At 34.6% G+C, this 11,716-nt stretch overlaps 1 long non-coding RNA gene across 1 annotated transcript; it reads left to right on the top strand.

Annotated features, from left to right (window-relative positions):
- Positions 1-8,823: 8,823 nt before the first annotated feature.
- Positions 8,824-11,506, top strand: LOC135839786 (uncharacterized). Its single transcript, XR_010557645.1, has 4 exons — positions 8,824-9,773; positions 10,629-10,728; positions 10,838-10,942; positions 11,030-11,506. It is a non-coding gene; the product is annotated as an uncharacterized LOC135839786 (long non-coding RNA).
- The last annotated feature ends 210 nt before the right edge of the window (positions 11,507-11,716 follow it).

The raw sequence follows: 11,716 nt of genomic DNA, 5'->3' as shown, positions 1-11,716 counted from the left end.
TCGAACCAGTAGTACGGGAAAGGGGAAAGTGGGAAGTAGTCTAATATGAAGAATTGAAAAAAAACAATACAGTGAAGTATGTACCTATGGCAAAACAAACCTAATGAACTGATAATTTATATTTTTTAAGAATCTTGTATGAAATACGTAAATCGAATCTGAGTTCATTTTATTGGAATTTATATTTTTTTTATTATTCCATATCAGGACCCCAATTTTTTTTTTTTTGAAAAGAAATTACCAAAAAATAAATTAAAAATAACGAATCATTGTGAAATAATCCACATTTCGAACATTTTTATCAATTAATTCCGGAACTTACATGCCAAAAGACTCAAAAGAGTTAACCCCATTCCATATTCGGGTACTTCCCTCTAAAATAGGTAGAATGAAAATACTCGACCTTGAAACCGAAAAAAATGTTCAAAAATTTGAGAAAGGTACCGAAATGTCAACTTACCATTTAGAATTTTCATGTTTCAACTCAGCGATAAATAATTACGACGATCAATCTGAAACAGAAATAATATTACTCAGATACACGTATAAAGTCATATAATTTTGAGTATATATATGTAATTGTAATTTGCCAATTCAAATTTAAATAAATTCGCAAATTATAACCTTCAAACTTCAAAAAATAATCATAATATGTACTACCTATATTTTATAGACTATACGCAGATATATCTAACCATCAAGAATAATTATCTAAACCACTCGTAAAACGTCAATTTAGTACCTTACGATATTACTTATAATATTACGCAATAAAGCGGACGATATTTCGATGGCAGAAAAAAACACAAAAACCTTTTCACTCGATGAAATAAACTCATCGCAAAAAAATAAAAATTCAAAAAATAAACGAATTTAAATTTTTTGCTATGATCGTAATTTTTATCAACTTTTTTGTGAAATACGTCAGAAAGAGGTCAAAATAAGACAACTGAAAAATTTTTAACTTTTTTTGATGTTTGGAATTGAAAATTGAATTTTTTCGAATTTTGATTTTTTTTGTGGTGAGTTCATTTCATCGAGTGAAATAGTTCAGTGGCAAACTGTAAGTGAGCGGCAAATTATGATAAAGCTTTGAAATTTGGTATGATGAACAAGGACACCAAAAGAAAATTTTTAAGCCTGGGAGGCAATCGCCAAGTCTCAGAGGAGGGGAATGGGGGTGATTTTGGGGAGGGTTCAACCCCCCATTTTTCCAAATGGGGCTAACGGGGCGATATTAGTGTCAATTCCATGTGATTGAACCCCGCTGAGTTCGAAAATACTATTACTTTCAAAATCTGAGGAAGAGGCATGCCTCAAATTTGAGATTTTCTGAGTGAAGTTTTTGCATTTTTCTCAAAAATACCCCAAAATTACAGTTTTTTAACCCTGGATGACACGCTGACCTTCCATCGACATTTTTATGGTCATTTTCGGATTCTACAGGTCAATTACAATGCGAATCGACCATCAATACTTTCGCGTACCTCTACCGTGGGTGTACAGAGGGGTCTAAAGGGGTTAAAAATTGACGTTTTCTCGGCATTTTCTCGCAGAAATTGGGGTTTTTGAACTGTGCACCGGATACAATTAGCGGGAGAAGGTTCTAATGTCGATTTTCGAATACTACAAAGCAAATGCCATCGAGTAAGACTCGGAGGCACTTTTTACACTCCTCCTGGGAGGTAGTGGAGGGGGTCAAATTTGACCCTTATCTTGCTTATGTTGAATCAATTTTAGAAATGTAATCAACGTAAGTGTACATTTTCTTACTACCTACCGAAATAATGATGTTTGAATCAATGTTTTTTGTACCGTCGAACCCAAATTTGCAATCATTTTTTCGATTCCAAGGGGAGGGGGTGAGACCATATAGTGGAGTAGGTCTATTTTTCACAAAAAATCGATATGTATATCAAAATGTAGGTTTTCAAGGACGCTGATTTCAGAAATGCTATCAGTTTTTCATTTTGGTTGAAGCTAAGGAAATGATACTGCATTCAAGGGGTGGTGGATGAAATTTTTCACAAAAAATCGACAAAAAATCGCCGACTCCCCCCCTTACCACTTTTGGGTCCAATTTCCGTGGAATGACCCTAAACTGTAATTCAGCATCTACATACAAACCCATCTTATTTAATCACTTCGATTACGCCTTCGGTCAATTTAGGCACAAATTCGAAAATTCATTTCTAAAATCAATTGGAGGTTCCAGAACGGCTTAGAACTGGCACCAATCGATTTGAGAGGCTAAAAATTATCAAAAAACAAAATTTTAGCTTTCTGCCCCAAATTAGCCATTTTTTTCCAAAAAAAATAATAAGTACCTAAATCAAATAAAAATTTTTGAAAACCCCGCAAAAATCTATAAAAATGAAATTTACAGTCTGAAAAAAAATACCACTTGGGCATCCCTATTGACATTTTTAGCAACCGGATGCAAAAAATTTTCCGCCAATTGGCATACCTCATCCCTTGCCAGGTAGATATACTCGCGAATACGACATTTAATCGGTCTAATACTCACGTGACCGCAAGAATCCAATGCTCGATTATAAATCTGTCGATCTGGTGGAAAAAATCGAATCTCTAATATTATGACAAAGGGGTTGATAGTTGAATATAAAAGGCTGACGACCTACTAGAGCGGTTTGATGTATTTGCACACTATCGCTATCGTACAATGGACTCCCGAGGTGTGCGTAGGACCTACCACCTGGGTAGTCCTTTTATAGCGCGATTTCGCGCTAAATTTTCTACTTTAACGCTCTCGAAATTAGCTGGCCATTCATTCATTCATTCGTTCATTCACTCATTCACTCAGCGATATGTACAACACTAGAGCAGAGTACCTACCCGAAGCTGGTTAAAAATTACCGATAATCGTGCTCTGTGAGTCTGTGGCCGAATAAAACACCGGAAACGAATAATTAAAATCGTATTAATTCGACGATGGTATATTTTAGAGAAAAGCGTTGATATGGCAGAGTAGATATAGAGAGAGAAAACCGGCTCCATGAATCATTAAAGGCAGATTAAAGATTGAAGAATTTTAATGATGATAATGAATGAGATCTGGTCTGTACAGAGCACGCAGCGGTGTGGCTTTTCTTTCTTCGATGAATTAATTCCATTAATATCCACACTACTGTAGACGACTTCCTTAGCCCGAGCGAATAAAAAGATATCGGTGCCTCTACAAAGATGGCAATTTTCATATGCGCCAACAACGATGTTTATCGAAAGTCGAAATCATATTTTCAAAAGCCGTTACACTTCATGGACATACCGTGTTATCTGTATTAAAAAAGGAGAGACGGTGGTATGTTGTGTAGTATAAGGGCAAATCTAAGTGTTTGGGGTTAAAGCGTAGAAAACATCATCGATGGCTGGTCGAAGGGGGTAGCGAAAATATGTTATGATTTATAATTCACCATCGTCATATTATAGGACGCGGATATGATAACCAACGGCGAAGGGTAACATATGGACTCATTTCTGGTGACCGTGTTCAGGTCACTGATGAGGAAAGCCGCTGATAACAAGCCATCTTTTTACAACTTTTTCTTTTCACCGTCGTCGTAGGCAAAGGTCTCCTTACATTCGTGTACCTCGTCGTTGTTTACGCCTTTTACATGAGCGAGGCGACGCGGCGCGGTGGCCTTTTCGGTGTTTTAGCGCCGGCCGCCGAATTCGAGCTGCGATTTTAATGGTTCACTGAATCGATGCTCGGCGGGTTTAGTGGTTGGTTTAACATAATATCGTGGTAAGTGAACGATGAATTACACGACCGATCTTTGCACTATACAAAGTGCTCGCTGTAGAAGCGACTTGCAGGTTAAAAGCATCATAGGTAAATACATAAACAATAAACATAAACATTTATAGATATTCGGAAGGAGCGAAGAATACGAAAATTACCGACTATTCTACTTAATAGCTATGAAGGAAATTTTCCTTTTTTTTCCTACTTCAATTCACCCTTTTCAAATTTTTACAGTTGAAAAAAACAAACATATCATTTTGTAATTACTTTTGTTTTTTTAGGTTATAGGAATATTAATTGCTCTTCATGCATCAAAAGAGAGGTGTGATATTTTTTAAAAAAATTTTAAGTAAATTTTTCACTGAATCTCAAATTTTTTGTAGGTACTGTTTTATTTGGCTATTATTTTTCCACATAATTCTCTAAAGAGAATAAGTAGGATAAAAATCAGGATTTTTGCTCTCTAGTGCCTCTACCCTCAAACCAAATCCAATTTAATCGATAGAAAACAACCTAGCAGCCTAGCACTCTTGAAAAATTCATTTTATATGGCGTAGAAAAATTAGAAATGCGAGTCAAGGGAGAAATTATCGAGCTAAGGTACTGGGCCAAAGCTTTTCATGCAAATTTAAATATCCTCTAAGTAATGACTACGTACCAAAGGCTCCGAGGCATTTCTTATCAAGTTTTTTTTTTCAAGGAGACCACGTCTTATTGATTATTTGAACATACGTAAGTTTATTTTAAAAAACAAACCAAAAATCAACAACTTTCATAAATGATTAACTGATTATAGTCCGGCATTATGACAATAGGAGTAATTGCACCCCCCGCCGATCCTCCGGGACAACTTTTTTCTTGAAGGGGACATCCTAAGGAACATTTTAAAGCAAACTTTCCAAAAAAAAAGTTGGCCGTACTTACAAAATGGCGGCCATTTTGATTGACAGGTCAGCCAAAATCGCAGATTTTGCGTTTTAACATAGGACTTGCACGAACTTTTTCAAACTTTACAAAGGTAGATCGAAAGATCATGCAAAAATTTATTACGTGTCAAAATTCCAAGTGCTTATGTGCGTTTTTTGATTTTTGGTGAATTTTTGAAAATCGAATTTAGGCCAAAAATGAGGGAAAAAATCAAAATTTTACCAAATTGACCAAAAAAGCTGAAATTTGGGATATACCCTATTTTCGACATACCAAACCGATTGGAAACGGTTTCAAACCGTTTTGAGCAGTTCTGGAGCCTCCACCAGATTTTTGAATCTCGAAATTCCCACAAAATTCCATCAAATTGGAGTTGTAAAACTAAAATTTATTCTAAAAACTAATTTCAATACGCTACGAAGTACTGCAGGTGAACTTTAAGTCGTTTTGGATCCCCCACCGACTATTTGAAAATTCCTAAAGCCTCCAGCAGATTTTTGACATTTTAAATTTTCACAAAATTTCATCAAAATTAGAATGGAACGCTGAAATTTACTCAATTTTAACACACTCTGAAAACGACTTCTGGTAAATTTCAAGTCATTTTAGAGCCTCCAATGATTTTTTGAAAATTACTGGAGCCTCCAGTAGATTTTTGAAACTTGAAATTTCCCCAAAATTTCATCAAACTAAGATGGAGAGTCAAAACTCATTCTGCAAACTAATTTCAATACACTACGTAGTTGACAGCTGGTAGATTTCAAGTCGTTTTGGAGCCTCCAGCAACTTTTTAAAGGTTGTATGACGTTTTTTTGGAAAATTAAAATTTCCTATAAAAGTAGCTGGAAGCTTCAAAACCATATTTTGAAACCACCATGTAGTCTGCGAAATAAACTTCAGCTTGCCAACTCTATTTGATAAATTAATGTTGGGGAAATTTCAAGTTTCAAAAATCTACTGGAGGCTCCAGTAATTTTCAAAAAAGTCTCTGGAGGCCCTAAAACGACTTGAACCCACCTTAAGTCGTCTTCAGAGGGTGTTAAAAGAGTAAATTTCAGCTTTTCATCTCCATTTGATGAAATTTTGTGAAAATTTAAAGATTTAAAAATCTGCTGGAGCCTCCAGTTATTTTCAAAAAAAGTCGCTGGAGGCCCTAAAATGACTAGAACCCACCAGCAGTCAACTTCGTAGCGTACTGAAATTAGTTTGCAAAATGAATTTTGACTCTCCATCTTAGTTTGATGAAATTTTGGGGAAATTTCAAGTTTCAAAAAATCTACTGGAGGCTCCAGTAATTTTCAAAAAATCATTGGAGGCTCTAAAATGACTTGAAATTTACCAGAAGTCGTTTTCAGAGTGTGTTAAAATTGAGTAAATTTCAGCGTTCCATTCTAATTTTGATGAAATTTTGTGAAAATTTAAAATGTCAAAAATCTGCTGGAGGCTTTAGGAATTTTCAAATAGTCGGTGGGGGATCCAAAACGACTTAAAGTTCACCTGCAGTACTTCGTAGCGTATTGAAATTAGTTTTTAGAATAAATTTTAGTTTTACAACTCCAATTTGATGGAATTTTGTGGGAATTTCGAGTTTCAAAAATCTGCTGGAGGCTCCAGAACTGCTCAAAACGGGTTCAAACCGTTTCCAATTGACTTGACATGTCGAAAATAGGGTTTATCCCAAATTTCAACTTTCTTGGTCAATTTGGTAAAATTTTGATTTTTTGCCTAATTTTTGGCCTAAATTCGATTTTCAAAAATTCACCAAAAATCGAAAAACGCACTTTAGCACTTGAAATTTTGACAGGTGATAAATTTTTGCATGATCTTTTGATCTACTTTTGAAAAGTTTGAAAAAGTTCGTGCAAGTCCTATGTTAAAACGCAAAATCTGCGATTTTGGCTGACCTGTCAATCAAAATGGCCGCCATTTTGTAAGTACGGCCAACTTTTTTTTTGGAAAATTTGCTTTAAAATGTTCCTTAGGATGTCCCCTTCAAGAAAAAAGTTGTCCCGGAGGATCGGCGGGGGGTGCAATTACTCCTATTGTCATATGCCGGACTATTATTTATGTTTTTTTTTCACTCCGTAGAGTTTTTGGACGAAGTGCGAAAAAACTCTATTGGGATCGTTTTTTCACTTAGAGCATTAGCTTTTCCATTTCATCAATTTCAACAGTCAACACATAGTCAATCACCGAATAGTATTCCTTGAAACCAAATCCGAGAAAGATTTGGAATCCAATTTTTTTCCATTTTAATTGATTTGGAATGTTTTTATAAATAATTGATAATATACCTCACAAGAGAACCCTCCCACATAATAATCTCCGATTTGAATGAAACTTCGACTGGTGTAAAGAAGACCTCAAAAAACCTCCATCCCCCAATTTTCAGCTGCTGAAGTTGATTTTTCGATTTTTGACGAGCGTTTGAAGTTTTGTGTATTTTTCATTTCTTTTTCTCATGTTATGTGAAAAAATTCGATTTCTGATGATAATTCCAGATTTGGCCGAAGGTAGTACTTATCGATTAGGTATTAAGCATAGGCCCTTTGGTCAAAATTTCAGCTGCTGAAGTTCATGTGGTAGGGAGAAACGGCCATTTTTCAAATTCACACATAACATGAGAAAAAACAGTAAAAAATCCTGTTTTTTGAACGAACGGCCAGATCCGGCCAATGATGGTATGAGTCGATTTGGTATTTGGCACAGACTGACCAAAATTTGGGCCATTTTTTGAATTTACAGAAGAACTTTACCATGTGTACACAAAACTTCAAACGCTCGTCAAAAAATCAAAAAATCAACTTCAGCACCTGAAAATTGAGGGAATGGGTTCTTTTGAGGTCTTCTCTCCACCAGTCCAAATTTCATTCAAATCGGAGATTATCATGTGAGAGGGCTCCCTTGTCAGATCTAGATCGATTAATATTTTTCAAAAAATTAAATCTTAGTTTGAACCCATGAGTTCTACGGGGTCAAAATGGTCCTCCAGAGCTCACTGTTCATTCATATTTTGGTACCTACTACAATTAACGAAATCATTGCGATAACTAAACGACTAAACGTATAAAAATTACCAAAAAAATAAATGTCACCGCCGGTCTTTCATATCTCAAATACTTACAATCTTAGTATTTACTTTTTTTTTCAGTAAAAAAATCGTCAAATTCGGTCAATTTTCATAATTTTAAAACAATTTGGGACTCATTGACATCATCAAATGTGTCCCAAAGAGTCAAAATTATTCTCCAGGCTCATCTAAGAAGTCAGTGTGACGACAACACGTACAAAAATTACAAAACTACTCATTTTCAAAATATTGTAGTATTTAACCCCTCTCCCCTTGCCCTCACAAGTCCGTCTCTGGTCCTCCGTATCCCAAATACGATTTCAGCAAACACTTTGATTTTCCATTTTAAAAAATTCTAAAACCCGGCAAATTTTCATAATCTAAAAAAAATCGGGGCACATGAACACCCTCCCTCCCCTTCTACCAAATGAGTCCACAACAGGGTCGAAATTATTCTGCGATGTACATTCCAGATGAATGTTCCAGTTTTATGATCAAAACAGTCAATGAGATCAAAATTTACCTACTCATAATTGAATTTTTCCCATTTTGGTCTCATGGGAGGGGGGCAGCTCCCTAATAACTCCAACTGGAAATTGGCTAAATTAAGAATCAGTATGCTCATAATCAATTAATCTCTCGACTAAATAATCAATTTCTGATTATATTATAATCGACTGAAAATAAATCATTTTTGAAACACTGTGTATCTGGCAAGCTACCCCCCTCTCACTCTAAAAACAACTCCCCAAGTAGGAGATTGTCTCAAGTTCAGACACATTGAAAGGATATACTTTGGCACTGGATTAACTGAAAGCTGGCTACAATTTTACCTATTATCTACGAGTATCTTGATTTACAATGAGCAGAACAAGGTGCATAATTTAACAAAGTCAGCGTTTAGTAAGTACCATAAGCTACAAGGTAATGACGATACGTACATCTTTAATAAATTATTAAATTTTGAAAACATATTTAGTTACCTAGTGCATAATTGAAAACCACATAATAGTAAAACTGAGCACACAGACTCTTGGTAACTATAACTAAGTATTGAAAACAGTATTCGCCCATTTCATTCTAATATCAGTTCGGATTCGATCTTACCTCATCATAAGTTTTTAATTTGTGCAATAAGTACCTACATACCTTACACATAGTAACTGTGATTGACAATTTTTACATCATGGAAGTGATAAGAGATTTGAAAAAAATGGTGCTCCAAATATTCGGAATTGAGAATATGTTCGGGTTCGAAACAATTTTAGCTAATCAGCTTTACTTATTCTATTGCATGTCGGGTAATATGTATTACACGGATAAAATACACCGGAAAACAAAAATCGTGTGGTTCTGCAGCATTTACACGGTATTTATACAGATCACATTTTCTGTAATATCATATCTAATCTATGGTAGGAAGACTGGGGATATTCTGCTACTTATTTACACTGGGTTTATGAGCATTCTGGGAGTAACCGAATTATTTGTGAAACAAGCAATCCTATTTTCATACAGAAATGAAATCGAACGAATGATTTTGATGGTTGATCGAATACTGATGAAGAAAACAAGAAAATATAAAAACGAGCTCGATATAAATCAAATACTGGTGAATTTTGTGATAGTATATTGGATAGCACTTATACCATACGTATCAATTACTGCCCTGGACATGCTATTATTTTATGAGGAAGAAAATGTACAGAATTACATATATTATTTGGTACCACTTTCCGGACTCGAACACTACGGATCATTGAAGCTGTACTCATTTCTTATGTTTGCGTCCATTTGGCAAGGAACCAGTTGTTTTGTGGTATTCACAGGTACTCGAATTTTACTATTACCTTGGGTCGTTGTTTGTCATAATGAGGCTCAACGCATCATCGGCGAATTGAATTCATTAAGCACAGATGTTGATATAAATATTGATAACTACAAAAGTATGGAACCGAAGTTCAAAAATGTCTTGAAAAAATGCATACAAGATATAAATAATCTCAGAAGGTAATTTCCTTTCATACCTATACAATGTTGTAGGTAGGTACTAGGTAGGTAGGGTTGGAAGGCAAGCTAAATTTTTTATTTAAACAAGTTGGTTTCGATGTCTTAAGGGTAGAAACTTTTACCAGACGCTTCAGATGTTCAGAGTGGTTCAAAACAGGTCGCGGTTTATTTATAGATAACCAGTATGGTGGGTCAACTCAGACTTTTTTTTTGGAAAATTGAAGGGGGGTTTGATAAAAAGTTGTGGATGGACCTCAAAAGATGGTAGGAAAAATTTTGGGTCCCTAACTGGAACCATCACTTTCCTACTGGGGTTTGAAATTTTAAGATTTATATTAAAAATTTAAAAAAAGTATTTTTGAAAAAAAAACGTTTGTGAGGATTGAATAATTACATTAAGTATCAATTTAGAAGTATGAAAAATATTTTTGAAATTTTTTCACCATGTTAAGTCATTTTGCACAACTATTGAATGGATCTAAAATCGTAAGTCGGCTATATAATTTTCGCAAGTCATGCAAAACTCTTGGAAAGGTGAAAAAATTCAAAAATGGTCTTCGTACTTACTTCTAAGTGAATATAATATAATCACTAATCAGTTAACACAAATTGTTTTTTTTTTCATTTTCAATACCAATTTTTGGATTAGAAACCCTAGTAGAAAAGTGATGGTTTAAGTTGGGGAACCAAAATTATTCCTAAAGTCTTTCAAGATCCTCCAACAACTACTTTTGAATTTCCATTTTTAATAAGTGAATCTCACACAATGTTCAATTGTTCGATCAGAAGGCTACTAATATCAAAAATGGAAAATTACCATTTCTACATTGCTAAACAACTTGGTCATTGTTACAGACTGATTTCAACTTTTCGAGGCTATTTAGAATCCACAGCTGGTATCATACTGCCTGTTATACTGTATGTTGAAGTTGCCCACGCTTTGGTTTTTGTGTCCGTAAGTTTCACAAATCACGTAAACGTAATTCAAGAATCAGTATGCTAGTAACCAATTAATCTCTTGATTAAATAATTAATTTTCTTGCAATCGTATGGACGCACACCAGCCGGATACTCCATTCATGGTGAGAGTGAGAGAACTCTCTGTCTTTATATCATCAATTCAAGAAATTTACCTCATCTGTTGGGTGGGAGCCACACTTGAAGAAATGGTAAATTTTTATCAACAGCAACTCGCTATACTGAATCGTCATCAGCTAATATGTATACATAATACTTTTACTCGTACATTCACGCAGACATCAGATTTATCCTTTGCTGTGTATTCTACACCTTGGTATTGGTTCAAAAACATTCGGAAGGATGTTTACATACTTCTATGTGAGACGCAAGCACCAATGAGTCCAGTTGCCCTCAGTGTTTATCCGTTGACACTGGCAACATTTCTTCGATTTTGCAACGTTATTAATTCATCAGTGAATCTTTTTCGATCGTATGCGCATTAAGCTAAGACCCTGTATACTAATCTGGTTCAATCACATATGAAATCAAAAGTTTGTTATGTAATATTTCATCACTAAATTCACCTTTGCATAGATAGGTATTTATTAAAGGTAGGTACTTATTTGTAATTTAATCAAATTCAATCACATGATTATATGTACACAGGTAATTTTTCATAAATTTATAAATAATATGAATATTGAATCATTTCATTTCAACACTAACCATTAAACAGTTGCCATTTCGAATTCGAAGCGTATAAATTGTTGAATTTTGACAAAATAGTTAATTTTTTAAGTAAAAATCAGTTAAAAAGATCTGGCTCACTTAAATTTATTAATTTATTTTTACATACTCATACCTATTATCAATTTATCATTAAGTATATTAAATTTGAGGGTTATCTAGGTTTCTGTGGTGGGGGGGGGGGGTCAAATTGATTGGAAGTGTACAATCACAAAAAAATTGAACTTTCAATGAAA

Source organism: Planococcus citri, chromosome 3, assembly GCF_950023065.1.
Source record: "Planococcus citri chromosome 3, ihPlaCitr1.1, whole genome shotgun sequence".
Lineage (NCBI taxonomy): Eukaryota > Metazoa > Arthropoda > Insecta > Hemiptera > Pseudococcidae > Planococcus > Planococcus citri.
The sequence above is the reverse complement of the archived record's forward strand: the minus strand, read 5'-3'. Positions and strand labels throughout refer to the sequence as shown.